The following is a 13,579-nucleotide window of genomic DNA, read 5'->3' as shown; positions in this document are numbered from 1 at the left end:
TCAAAAACATAATATGTATATGTTATGTATGATGTATATATATATATCAATATATATATATATATATATATATAATATAATATATAGACATACATATATAGCACATACATAAATATCATACAATACATACATACATACTTTAACATTATACACATATACAGTGGTCCCCCCGCACTTGCAGGGGATGTGTACCCCCCCCCCCAAACCCCCCCCCCCCCCCCACCCCCCCCCCCCCCCCCCCCCCCCCCCCCCCCCCTCCCCCCCCCCCCCCCCCCCCCCACCCCCCCCCCCCCCCGCCCCCCCCCCCCCCCCCCCCCGCCCCCCCCCCCACACCCCCCCCCCCCCCCCCCTCCCCCCCCCCCCAACCCCCCCAACCCCCCCCCCCCCCCCCCCCCCCCCCCCCCCCCCCCCCAACCCCCGGTGAATAGTGAGAACTTCCTATAAAAAACACTGAAAACAGCCTATTTTGTTTTAAAACTCAAGAAAACTCACAAAAAATTTTTATACTTGGTTTTTTTAAGTTTTATCACAAAAAGTACATTTTATGATGAAATTGATTAAAAAAAACCAAGAATTGGTGGATATTTCTCATAGAAAAATACAGCGAATATGCGAATTTTCTGCGAATAATGTGGGGAAATTAAGAAATTAAGACGAATCTTTTATGTCGTACTGTAATACGTCAATCTTTATGTGTAAGATTTGGTAGTGAAACCAGTTACATATGTAACATGTTCGGTTCGGTAGCAACGCAATCTAAGCTTAAGCTTTTTAAGCTTGCCGGTAAAGAAGAGGTTAGCCTTAGCTTAACTCAGAAGCCGCTACGGTATACATTAACCCTTAAACGCCGACTGGACGTATTTTATGTCGACATTTTTAGTCTCTTGGGTGCCGACTGGACGTATTTTACGTCGACATACAAAAGTTTTTTTTAAAATTCGCGGAAAAATACTTATAGGCCTACCAGCCTAAAAATGATATTGTTATGATACAATAAAGTTTCATACATACTTACCTGGCAGATATATACTTAGCTATAGAATCCGTCGTCCCCGACAGAAATTCAAATTTCGCGCCACTCGCTACAGGTAGGTCAGGTGATCTACTGCCCTGCCCTGGGTGGCAGGACTAGGAACAATTCCCGTTTTCTATCAGATTTTCTCTCTTCCACCTGTCTCCTGCGGGGAGGCTGGGTGGGCCATTAATCGTATATATCTGCCAGGTAAGTATGTATGAAACTTTATTGTATCATAACAAAGGGATTTTGACGAAGGAAAAATCTATTTCTGGGTGATTGGCTCGTGTCGCCCTGTGAAATATCCTAAGTTCATTATTTCTAGGTAAATCACCTAATATTACCAGAGAAAAAATAAAATCAAGAAAAATGTCAGTCAAACTGACTCGCTCACTCTATAAAAGAAGTGTCGATATGGAAATGGGCGAGTGAGACCACTACCACGAGCCATTTACCATTTAGACCTTCCATCACAGAATCCCCCCACCTGAGAGAGCTGATACCAAAGGGTGATGCGTTCGCTACTACTACTACTACTGACGCCAAGCGGAGAGCAGCGCCTCTAGTGGCCATCCTTTACAAAATGATCATCTTGTCCTGCAGAGTGGGCAAAGAAAAAACAGGGTGGGTTTCACAGGGCGACACGAGCCAATCACCCAGAAATAGATTTTTTTTTTCCTTCGTCAAAATCCCTTTTCTGGGCTCAGCTTGTGTCGGCCTGTGAAATAGTACCAGAGAAACAGACAAGATGGTAATGAAGGGTCAAAATGAAACAAAAACTAAAAAGATCAGTATATAATATAAGTGAATCAAAGAACCAATTACACTATATTAACATAAGGTTACTTAAAATTAGCTTAAATTAAGTAATGGTAAGTACAGAATAGTATAATGGTAACCAAACAATTACATATAAAGATTCACTAAGATTAATTGGTATTTACAAAATATACAAACACATTGTGTTCTACCTAGCATAAAAAAGGGATTTTGACGTAGGAAAAATCTATTTCTGGGCGAGGAAGGCCGTGTCCGCCCAGTGAAATATGTCTGCTTTAGCACTATTTCTAGTAAAATATTGCTATAATACCAGAGAACTGCTAAATTGGACATGTCAGAAGCCTCTGACTCGCTCACACCTATATAAAAGGTGTCGGTATGGGAGCGACACGGCTGAGCCCAGAAATAAGGGTAGAAACACTGAAGCACATTTACATGCATAATGTGTGGGTGCCCCTAGCAAAAAAAATAAGGGGCAGTCCACCAATATCAACCTAGCGGCTAAGGCTAGAGTACCACGTAGAAGCATAGCAGTAGGGTGAGGCATGTTGAACAAGTAGGTAGAAAGGAGACCTGGATCTTTATACTACAACTACTGTGCAGAGTCAGGGGAAACTATGTTTCCCGCTGCTACTGCTGAAAATTTTAATGATTCCAAGGACTTCAGGTAATGACGTTTGAAGACTGTCGGTGATTTCCATCCAGTATACTTCTTAAGATCCTCAAAATTCATATGTTGGAAATAATTAATTGAAGTAGCTACTGCCCTGATATCATGTGCTCTTGGAAATGATTCAGGGTTGGCTTGTTTAATGAAGTAAAGGATCTGTTGTCTGATTCCTTTAACTGATAAGGTGCCACCTTTTTCTCTCATAAAAAGAGGACCTGAGGATCTAGAGGATGTACGAGATAGAAAGGCTCTTAAGGTTAATACTGGGCAAAGGGAAGGATCTTGTGGAAGTGGGATGACTTTCCAAGGGGCCCACCTTGCAAGGGGATCCTCATTTTTTTAGCTAAAAAGCTGCGATCCGGAGAAAGTAGAACTTCTCCTGAGGGGAGAAAATCTACATGACCCAAATCCCTGGATAGAGCTGACAGTTCTGAAATTCTGGCCCCTGAGGCCGAGAAACTTAAATAAAACTAACGTCTTTCTAAGTAGCATTATAAATGTGCAAGACGAGTTGTCAGTATCTGAGGCTAGTTTGAGGACGTCATTTAAGAACCATGAAACTGAAGTAGGCCTTTCAGAAGGTCTAAGTCTAGCACAGGCTTTGGGAATAGACGTAAGTAAGATTCTGTTAAGTCTATTTGGAAACTCAACTGAAAGATTTTCTTTAAAGCCGATTTATCAGTAGTAATATGCTAGCTGCTAAGCCTTTTTCAAACAAGGATCTGAAGAAGGATATAGCTAAATTAACTGTCATGGTTGTAGTGTCCGTTTCCTTCAGGAAGGATGCTAATTTTTTGACAGCCGAGTCATATTGTCTAATAGTTGATTCCCTTTTATCTGATTCTAGAAAAAGGACGTTCTGGGGATCAATGTTAGCATCTTTTTTAGCCGCAAACTTCATGAAGTCCATAAAGTTAGGGTCTGAAGAATTCCTGAGGAAGCGAACACAGTCCTCATTTGTACTGGTTGCGACAGCTTGGGGTTGGGAATCTGTTGAGGCCGAGACCCAACTCCAGAAGCAGAGGATACCAGTTGCTCTTTGGCCAGTCTGGAGCAATCAGGGCTACTAGACCTTTGAAAGTCCTCAGCTTGCTCAGAACTTTCAAAAGAAGATTCACTGGAGGAAAGACATAGATTCTTTTCCATTGATTCCAATCTATCGACAAGGGCGTCTGTGGCATAAGCCGAGGGTCCAGGTTGGGGGCCACATAGCAAGGGAGCTTGTCGTCTGTGAGGCGAATAGATCTACTTGGAGACCTGGTACTCTCTGGCATATCCACTGGAACGACCTGTCGTTCTTAGAGACCATTCTGACTCCAGAGGGACTGACCGGGACAATGCGTCCGCTATAAGTTTCTTACCCCTGCCAAGTTGGGTGCAGAAAGATGCCATTTGTGCTTGTTTGCTAGAGCAAAGATGGCTATCATGACATGATTCACGTGTTTGGATTTGGACCCTCCTCTGTTGATGCAGTGTACTACTACTGCACTGTCCAAAACTAATCTTAGGTGAGACTTCTTTGGGGGAAGGAGTCTCTTTAAGGTAAGAAACACCGCCATTGCTTCCAGCACATTTATGTGGAGCTGGCGGAACTGGGCGGACCAAGTCCCCTGAACTTGCCTGAATTGAGAGTATCCTCCCCAACCGGACAGGGAGGCGTCCGTGTGAATCGTTAACGCCGGAGGAGGATATTGAAGGGGAACTAACTTGGCAAGATTCTTCACTTTTGTCCATGGACGGAGCTGGTTGCGAAGGATTTGTGGAATCACTGACAACTTGTCTTGAGATTTGGCGTTTTGCTCTTGAACGCCAAACTCGATTTATATCCTTCAGTCTTGCTTTCAAAAGGATGTCCGTCACTGAGGCAAACTGAAGGTAACCTAGGATTCTTTCCTGGTTTCTCCTTGAAGCTTGTTTGTTTTTGAGAAACTGCCTCACTGACTTGGTTATCTCTTTCCTTTTGACCACCGGAATTGACAGATTGTGGGAGGATAAATTCCATTGGATGCCTAGCCACTGAAAAACGAGTTTCCGGAGTGAATCTGGATTTCGTTTTTGTTTATCTGGAACCTAGATGTTCCAGGAATTGAACTACCTTCTTCGTGGCTTTGAGACATTCCTCGACGGTTGGTGCCCAGATCAACCAATCGTCGAGGTACGCTACTACCATTATCCCTTGCGATCTCAATTGCTGGACTACTACTTCCGCTATTTTCGTGAATACCCTGGGGGCTACATTCAGTCCGAAGGGCATCACTTTGAAAGAGAACGTCTGATTTCCTAGTTTGAAGCCTAGGAATGGACGGAAGTGCCTCGCTATGGGGATATGATAGTATGCGTCTGTAAGATCGATAGAGGTGGTGACGGCCCCACGGGGAAGTAAGGTCCGCACCTGCGAGATGGTCAGCATTTTGAACTTGTCGCAAACGAATGAAAGGAGTTTAGCTTTGACAAGTCTAAGATTACCTTCTTTTTGATGAGCCTTTCTTTGGCACGCTGAACAAGCGCCCTTGAAATTTTAGATGCTTGACTCTCGCAATAGCTCCTTTCTGAAGGAGTTCCTCCGCATAATCTGTCAACTCCCTTGATGGTGCCTGATAGAATGATTTGTTTGGTGGGGATCTTTGATCCAACTCCAACCTAATCCTTTGGACACAATGCTCTGTGCCCATTTGCTGAACCCCCACCTGTGACGGAAGAGGAACGCCTCCCTCCTACCTGGGGAGCCTCACTGCTGCTGAGCGGGTTGACCTCCGCGCCCTCCTCTGAAGTGCTTGCCTCTTGCAGCTCTTCCTGAACCTCGCTGACGAAAGTTACCTCTAGCCCCTGCTTCCCCTAGAGAACCTGTTAAAGGTTGGGAATGCTTGGCTCTCATACATAGAGTTGAAAGCCGGCGAGACGGTGTATGAGGTCGAGGGCTGATTTTGAGGGGACAGCAGAAGGATGGGTTGGCTTTGCTTCGAAGTCGAAGGCTGACCCTGTGAGTAACTGGGACAGCTGGACGAAGTGTTGCTGCTGGCTGCTGCTTCTGGTATGGCTGGGAATTTCCTATTATTCCTCTTCAAAACTTCTTACCAGAAGCGGGTGGGTTTCTCTTGCTTCCTTTGATGAGATACCCCATCTGGCTCTAAGGCTCTGGTTAAGCCTTGCAGCCTCGTGATGTACCTCATTCACAGAAGCTTCTGGAAAGAGGTCCGCACCCCACATGCTGGAAGCAAGAAGCCTATTAGGTTCATGCCTAATAGTGGCTTCTTGCAACACATGCTTTCGACAGTTCCTTCTGGCAGTGAAAAAATTGAAAGCATCAGCTTGCACCGATTGAAGTTGAGACTTCGCTAGGATCTTGAACAGTGGTTCAGTGGCGTGATGATCAGGGAGTTAAGTGACCCAAATCTAGTTCGGCATCAAATTCTGCATGAATAAGGCTATCAGGCAGTCTAGGGAGGGCTTCCCACCGAACTGTTCCATAGCACAGTCCGGTTTCAGCTTCCCCACTGTGAAAGTAGCTGGAAGATTCTCCCACAGCTCGCCGAACGCAGGGAAGAGCGGGGATGTTGGTTCCGCCTCCCTTAACTGGGGAACGGGTTTGTCCTTAAGTACGGCTTGAAGAGTCGTCTCTATCATCTTTGTCGCAAATGGGAGAGAAGCCTCCTCCTCTGTGGCAAAGATAGTGAAAGGGCTCTTGAAGGCCTGGAGTTTGGTATTTGTGCAATCCCAATCCTCCAGGCAATGAACCCACTCCCTCTGAGCATGATCCCTGCTGTACAAAACAGTCTCCCTAGAGATCTTGTCTTCTCTATTGAGAGCTGTTTGAGTCAGCCTGGCATACCCTATGAAAGGCTGAGTCAATCTGGGGGGGTAGAACTCCGAAGTCCTCAATCCTTCTCGTTCCACACTCCGGAATAGAAATCATGCCATCCTTGAAGGGAGCATAAGCTGCCACCCTCCAAGGATTATTCATAGAGAAAGCCGGCAGGGATTCATAAGGTGGTAGCTGGACTAAACCAGTACCTCCTACTGGAAAGTTCGCTTGTGGAGCCTGATTCAGGCCAGCGAAACAGTTGTCATGTTCTCTAACACGGTTAGAGAGGTTCTGAATCGACTGACCGGACTAATTAATAGTACTAGAGAGTTGAGCAAACATTTGCTCAAATCTCGTACCGAGAGAGCCGACCATCTCTCCCACTTGCTGCAATACTCCTGCTGAGAAGGTGGCAGGATCAAAAGCACTAGTTGCTGCCACCCCAACAGGAGTCACCGGAGCGGATCCAGTGGATGCCGGAGAAGGTACTGGCTCGGCCGGAGCTCGGTCCTTCTCCTTAGAAGCCTTGCTTCTTGACCCCTTAGAGTGGGAAGAAAGCTAGCACATGGCCTTCACGCATCGGCGTAGGATGTCGAAGACTTCCGTGCCGAAGAAGACGACGACTTTTTGGTAGTCGTCCTCTGGAGGGTCTTCTGCTCTCTTTGTCCCTTCACTTTCGGGGGCACAGAAAGAGCAGGTGAAGGCGAAGGGATCTCAGATCCCGTGAAGCCTTGGAAAGATGAAGAAGAAGGGACAGGAGAAGAAGATCCAGGTGCGCTCAAAGGTAGCCCTTGAGCGCCCGAAGCACCTACCTCGACCAACAAGTCCTCGACACCTACCGCCATTGGCTCAATATTTATGTCCAGGGTAGCGATGTCCGGCACCGTTTCTTGCGTTGAGATGGACCCAAACGCCTGCTGCACTTCCCGCTGAATCGAGGCTATGAGTGGGGCTGCCGAGGCGGGGTCTACATACCCCGTCGCTTTCCCTCCTGGGAAAATCTGGATAGCCAACCTCCTATCTAGAATATATGGCTGTCCCTTGGTGGCGTTCTTACCAAAGCCGCCTACCCAAGCTTTCAAGGTTGCCAAGGCGACTTCCTTCACGGCGGCAGCCTGAAAGAGAAGGTGATATGAAGCTTCTGATGGCGGAGTTACAGCTTAAAGTAGCCTTAAAACTAAAGATAAACAATTGATTATAAGAAAATTGTCCAGAAACCTACTCGCCCCATCCAAAAGCTGACTCACAAGGTCATAGCATATCGTGCATGCCTCATGGTGCCAGACAATCAGCTTGCCGTGGGTATTGGTGCACGGGGCATGGGTCCTGCACACCTCGTGGCCACAGGGGTCGTCGGGGTAGGACTGCATTGCAGCCTGGTGCCTTGCAGTTGGTAGCCTGTAAGTGGAAGGATACATGAGTATCGGGATTACACACTTACAGCCTAACATAGACTCCGTTGCATGCCGGAGTATGTAAGTTAGAGTAAAACTAATCCTCTGCCGCAATATGTGTGGTTAGTAGGGCGGTCTGGTTAGAGTCCGCGGCGTACGCCGGGAACGGGGAAGGAGAGCAACCAGGAGTGGTGAGAAGCCCAAAAGAGGAGCAACCACGACAGAGAACGACGGAGGTAGATAAGAAAAATAACACAGTGAAGATGATATATATATGTATAAATAACAACATCAGTAGAGGGCATGTATACTTATAGAGTAAGACATACCTTCCTTCCGACTACTAGAGGAGGGCCCGGGTAAGTGAGCAAGCTCTCCTCCGGTAGCGGAAAGAAGGTATACTAGGCAAGCTATATAGACCACTGGTAAAAACCTACCCCGCCCGCTGGCGGAGCCAGTAACAACAGATAACCGAAGAAGGGGCCCCCGGCTAGCGAGCAGGGGCTCCGTCCGTTATGGTAGGAGCGGGGTATGGGAGGGAGAGAGCAGACGGGAACACCGGGGTGGCCGCGGCAGGCGGGAGAGGGAGGGGTGGCCAACCCCCCAACCCCCATACCCCATCGGGTACCCCCGGTACCCGAGACTATAAGTGGGTCACCAAGGCACCCAGCTGGTACGGTACTCCTCCGGCCCCCTCAAAGAGGGAGAGGGAGGGAGGAGGCTCAGTGGTTGTCATGACAACCGAGGAAGGCCCGGCCCAGCACCCCTCCCTACCACGTGGGAGGGAGGGAAGGGAGAGGGTAAGGCGCCTAATGGGACACGTGATCGAGGGTGGACCAAGGCGCGGTAGCAACACAACCACAAGTAGAGGGACCACGTGAACCCGACTGTAACCCAACGCAAGGTACCACAGGCGACAGAGCTAGCTAACACACTAAAATAAATAAATAAACAAACAAATACATCGTAAAAGAATAGAAGGGACACTTGAGTAGGAGAGAAAGGAGCCCAGGAGAAGGCGAACTGATCCGAAGAACAGTCGACCCCTCGGAGCCAGCCGTAGCCGATGAAGAGCAAAAGCTGGGATGCTGGGCGGGAGAATAAAAACATAGCCCTAAATACCAAAATAAGAGATAACAGGAAAAAAGGTATGGGCTGTGTACCCTAATTCTAAAATACGATGTAATAAGAAGATGAACGCAAAATAAGAGCCCATAAGAATAAGATGTCCCAGTATGGGAGACTGGGAAATCTTAACAACACGAGGCGGCACATGGCCGCCACGAGTCAACCAGGGGACCGTATATGACCTAAAAAACGGAAAATACTGGACCCTGGAAGACAAAAATACGAAAAAACTTAACCGTTCGGTCGCACTTAACTTAGCCGTAGCGGTAACAGCAGCGCGTTCCATCGTAGAAAATAAGTCCACAAAAGCGAAAACAACACGAGAGACAAAAATTCACAACTGGCGTTTGTTTGAGGCTAATGATAAAGGATGGGCCACTAGAGGCGCCTGACTCCCGCCTTGCTGCGTCAGTATGTAGTTAGTAGTAGGCGGACGCATCACCCTTTGGTATCAGCCTCTCAGGTGGGGGGATTCTGTGATGGAAGGTCTAAATGGTAAATGGCTCGTGGTAGTGGTCTCACTCGCCCCGGTTTCCATACCGACACTTCTTTTATAGAGTGAGCGAGTCAGTTTGACTGACATTTTTCTTGATTTTATTTTTTCTCTGGTAATATTAGGTGATTTACCTAGAAATAATGAACTTAAGGATATTTCACAGGCCAACACGAGCTGAGCCCAGAAATATAATTTTCATACATTCAACTTCCCTGTCAGATATATACTTAGCTGATTGGCACCCTTTGGTGGAGGGTAAGAGACAGCTAACTACTGAAATAGACAGGTAAACAACATATGTTGTAGGTATTTATAGACCTTGGTTCCTACCTGATTAGGCGGAAGACTTCGTGGCTACTGCCCTAGGAGTCTGCTTCGCCTCAAGAAGGCCTTAGCGAGATATTGATCTGTGGCCAAGAGTTCTTGTGGGTCTGTCGATGGGGTCTTATCCACTTACTCGCAGAGCCTAACTGGCATTTGTCAATGGGTGCTAATCCACTAACATGACAACACGCCTTATTTAAGGAGCACACAACCGATCCCGATCACCGATCCTAACACCTGTGTTAGTTATAAGATTGTCAAGAGTTATCCCAAACTCCTCACAAACAACCAATAACTCGATCACACAGTCAAGACGCACACTTTAAAGGAAAAAACAAAAAAAAAAAAAAAAATTGTTCCCCTCTATTAGTCAGATACACCCGAGTTCCTTACTGAGCAAAAGTGACGGCCGCCTGTGCGGACATCTGACACTCCTTCCAGCAGGAAGTCAAGAACATTCCAACAAGAGGGTTACGCACATATAATAAAAATTAAGGATCGGTGCTTGCTCAATACCCAGGACCGTATACGCTGACACAAACGGACCTAGAGAAAGCATTTCTCGTAAGTTACCCGAACATCTTTCAAGTAATGAGATGCAAAATCGAATTGCATCTCCAATATGTCCCTTCCAAGATATTCTTTAGAGACATATTTGCTTTGGAAAGCAAGAGACGTCGCGACTGCTCTAACTTCATGAGCTTTTACTCTCAAAAGTTTAAAGGGAGTCCATCTGGGCAGTTATTATTGTGCCTCCGTTATAACGCTTCTAACAAAAGAAGGCCAAGGCATTTTTCGACATAGGTCTTTTCGGGTCCTTTACAGAGCACCATAGACCTTGTTGAGAACCCCCCATCTGCTTCTTTCTATCTATATAGAATTTTAGTGCTCTGACCGGGCAAAGGGACCTTTCTGCCTCCCTACCTACTAGGTTAGTCAGGCCCTTTACTTCTGAAGCTCCTGGGCCAGGGCTTTGAAGGATTCTCGTTCTTCGCTAGAACCTCCTGCTCAGCCTGTCCGCTCTCACGTTCCTCTCTCCTTGACAAATCTTGTCAGTAGAATAATGTTCCTTCGATGTGCCCATACTAGAAGGTCTTTCGTTAACTCGTAGAGAAAGAACGTGTGTCCGTCCCACCTTGTTTCCGTATGTAAGCCAGAGCGATGGTGTTGTCTGAGTTTATCTGAACTACCCGTCTCTGACTATCGGCTCGAAGCCCTTTAGAGCAAGATGTATGGCTAAGAGCTCCTTGCAGTTGATGTGCCGTGACAAAACCCCTGGTTCTTCTGTCCCAGGTGCCTGACACCTCTCTTGTTCCCAAGGTTGCACCCCCACCCCGTCTCCGACGTGTCGGAATACAATACTTGGTTTGGGTTCCAACCGAATTTCCAGGGACACACCTCTGTTTTCCTCTAGTAGGGGGCGGGGGAACCAACCCCACTTTAAGTGATCTTTCACCTCTAGAGGAATTGGAAATGTGTCGGTGAGCTGTCCTGTCTTCCAGTTCAAACCCTTTTTAGGAAGAATTGTAGGGGACGGAGATGAGTCTTCCTAGAGGAAAGAACTGTTCCAGCGAGGAAAGGGTCCCCAGAAGGCTCAAAACCATTCCCTCGCTGAACTGCGCTCCTTCCCTAAGAAGCTGGAGACTTTTCCGCAACCTTTTGTGATTCTTTTTCTTTGAGAAGGGAAAACTCGAAAACCCTGAGAATCCATCCGAATCCCCAGATAAACCATGTTCTGGCTGGGATCCATCTGAAGATTTCTGAGGTTTACGATAATCCTAGTGACCTTTTAAGGTCTAGTGTCGTTGTAAGGTCCTCCAAACACTGTCTCTGCGATCTGGCTCTGATGAGCCAGTCGTCTAGGTAGAGGGAGATGTTTATTCCCTTTAGGTGCAGATATCTTGCCACATTCTTCATCAGGCTTGTGAAAAACCTGAGGAGCTGTGGACAGGCCGAAACACAAGGCCCTGAACTGATAGATCCTTCCCTCCATCATGAAACGAAGGTACTTCTTCGACGAAGGATGAATCGGGACGTGGAAAATAGGCATCCTGAAGATCGAGCGGTACCATCCAGTTCCCTGGCGTAGGGCTGAAAGGACTGATGCAGATGTTTCCATACTGAACTTCTCCTTCTCCACATATCTGTTCAGTGCACTTACATCTAGACTGGTCTCCATCCCCTGAAGCCTTCCGCGACTAGAAAAAGGCGATTGTAAAAACCCGGGAGTTGTGATCTAGGTACTAGTTCGATTGCCTCTTGTCCCCACATTTGATCCACCATTTGTCGAAGAGTATCCCTCAGTATAGGGTCCTGTATGTTGCGGACAGTTCCCTCGTTGTTGACGTCAGGGGAGGACTGTCCTTGAAGGGGATGTAATATCCCTTCTTGATGACTGACAGCGACCGTGGTGTCGGCTCCTATCCGTGCCCAGGCTTCGCCGCAAATTCCTGTAGCCTGGCACCTACTGGTGTTTGGAGGATCTCGATCTCATTTACCCTTCTTAAAGGGTCGGAAGGAAGCTCTTCCTTGCTTTTCCGTAGCTTTCCTTTTGGAGGTTGCTCTAGAAGGAGGGCCTCCTCGAAAGGGCTGTTGCGATGTACGAGCCCCTTTCTTTTCTTCAATGACCACAGGTCTATTCTTCTTTGAAGATTGCATGAGAAGCTCCTGAGTCGCCTTCTCAGTTAGAGAATGTGAAATATCCTTCACTAACTGAGAAGGGAACAAATGCTCTGATAATGGAGCGAAAAGTAAAGCGGCTCTCTGCGAGGGAGAGACGGCTTTAGACAAGAATGAACTGAAAACCGCTCTCTTTTTTGAAATCCCCGCTCCAAAGAGAGAGGTGACTTCTCCCGAACCATCCTGAACGGCTTATCTATGCATGCCAGGATGCTCAGCAAAACTTCTGGGTTTAGGCCTTCTTTGCTTCATGTGGGGTCTTTTTGGCCAAAAACCCCAAGGGACCAATCCAGGAAATTGAACACTTCCAAGACGTGGAAAAGCCCCTTGAGGAGGTGATCCAATTCAGAAAAGCCCCATGTCGCTTGAGCCGAGTTTAAGGCATGCCTCCTCGACGAGTCAGATTCCACCGAAGCAGGAATAGACAGTTCCATGTTCTCTCCAGTCTCGTACCATATGCCTCTTCTGCCCGTCAGTCTGGCGGGCGGCATACAAAACACCGTCCTCCCCAGTTCCTTTTTCAATTGTATCCAGGAACCGAGGGACTGGAGGGCCCTCTTCATTGATATGGCCGGTCTCAATTAAGGAAGGACGACGACTTCAGAGCTTTAGCACTCAAAAAGAGAGCGCGCGGAGAAGGAGGAGCAGCTGGGGTTAGAGAATCTCCATATTCTTCAAGAAGGAGTGCCGTTAGAACTTTATAATTCGATAGTCCTTCTTTACTTGGAGCCTCATCTTCTGACACTTCCTCTAGCTCGATAGGGTCAGAAGGAGAACGATCCCTTTTATCGCATGTTTCTGCCTTCGACCTCACTCTTTCCGAAGGCGAAGGACTTCTCATAGGTGAGGGACTAAGTGACATCGCCTCCTTATGTCTAATCACTGGCGATTCTTGTCTAACTGCCAAAACAACGATCCAAGTAAGTCACCAAAAGTTGGCCGAAAGAAGATCAATTCCGTTGAAAAAAGAATTCCAGTCAGGAGGTAGTAACAACAATGTTGACACCACCGGCGACAGAGAAAATCTGATAGAAAACGGGAATGGTTCCTAGTCCTGCCACCCAGGGCAGGGCGGTAGATCACCTGACCTACCTGTAGCGAGTGCCGCGAAATTTGAATTTCTGTCGGGGACGACGGAGTCTATAGCTAAGTATATATCTGACAGGGAAGTTGAATATATGAAACTTTTAAATCACGCACCTTGGGGGATGCTGGGAGTTCACGGATCGAGGTGTTGTTTTGTTTAGAAGCGTGACCCATGCGCGAAATGCTTTCTTCTCGCTCCAGTCAG

General features: G+C 47.3%; 1 protein-coding gene across 1 annotated transcript in view; it reads left to right on the top strand.

Moving 5' to 3' along the window:
• LOC135203631 (uncharacterized) overlaps positions 1–13,579 on the top strand; it is a 109,572-nt gene that overhangs the window by 14,399 nt on the left and 81,594 nt on the right. The gene's annotated exons all lie outside the window — the stretch shown is intronic.

Source organism: Macrobrachium nipponense, chromosome 36 (genome assembly GCF_015104395.2).
Source record: "Macrobrachium nipponense isolate FS-2020 chromosome 36, ASM1510439v2, whole genome shotgun sequence".
Lineage (NCBI taxonomy): Eukaryota > Metazoa > Arthropoda > Malacostraca > Decapoda > Palaemonidae > Macrobrachium > Macrobrachium nipponense.
Note: the sequence above shows the minus strand (reverse complement) of the source record. Positions and strands in the feature narration are given on the sequence as shown.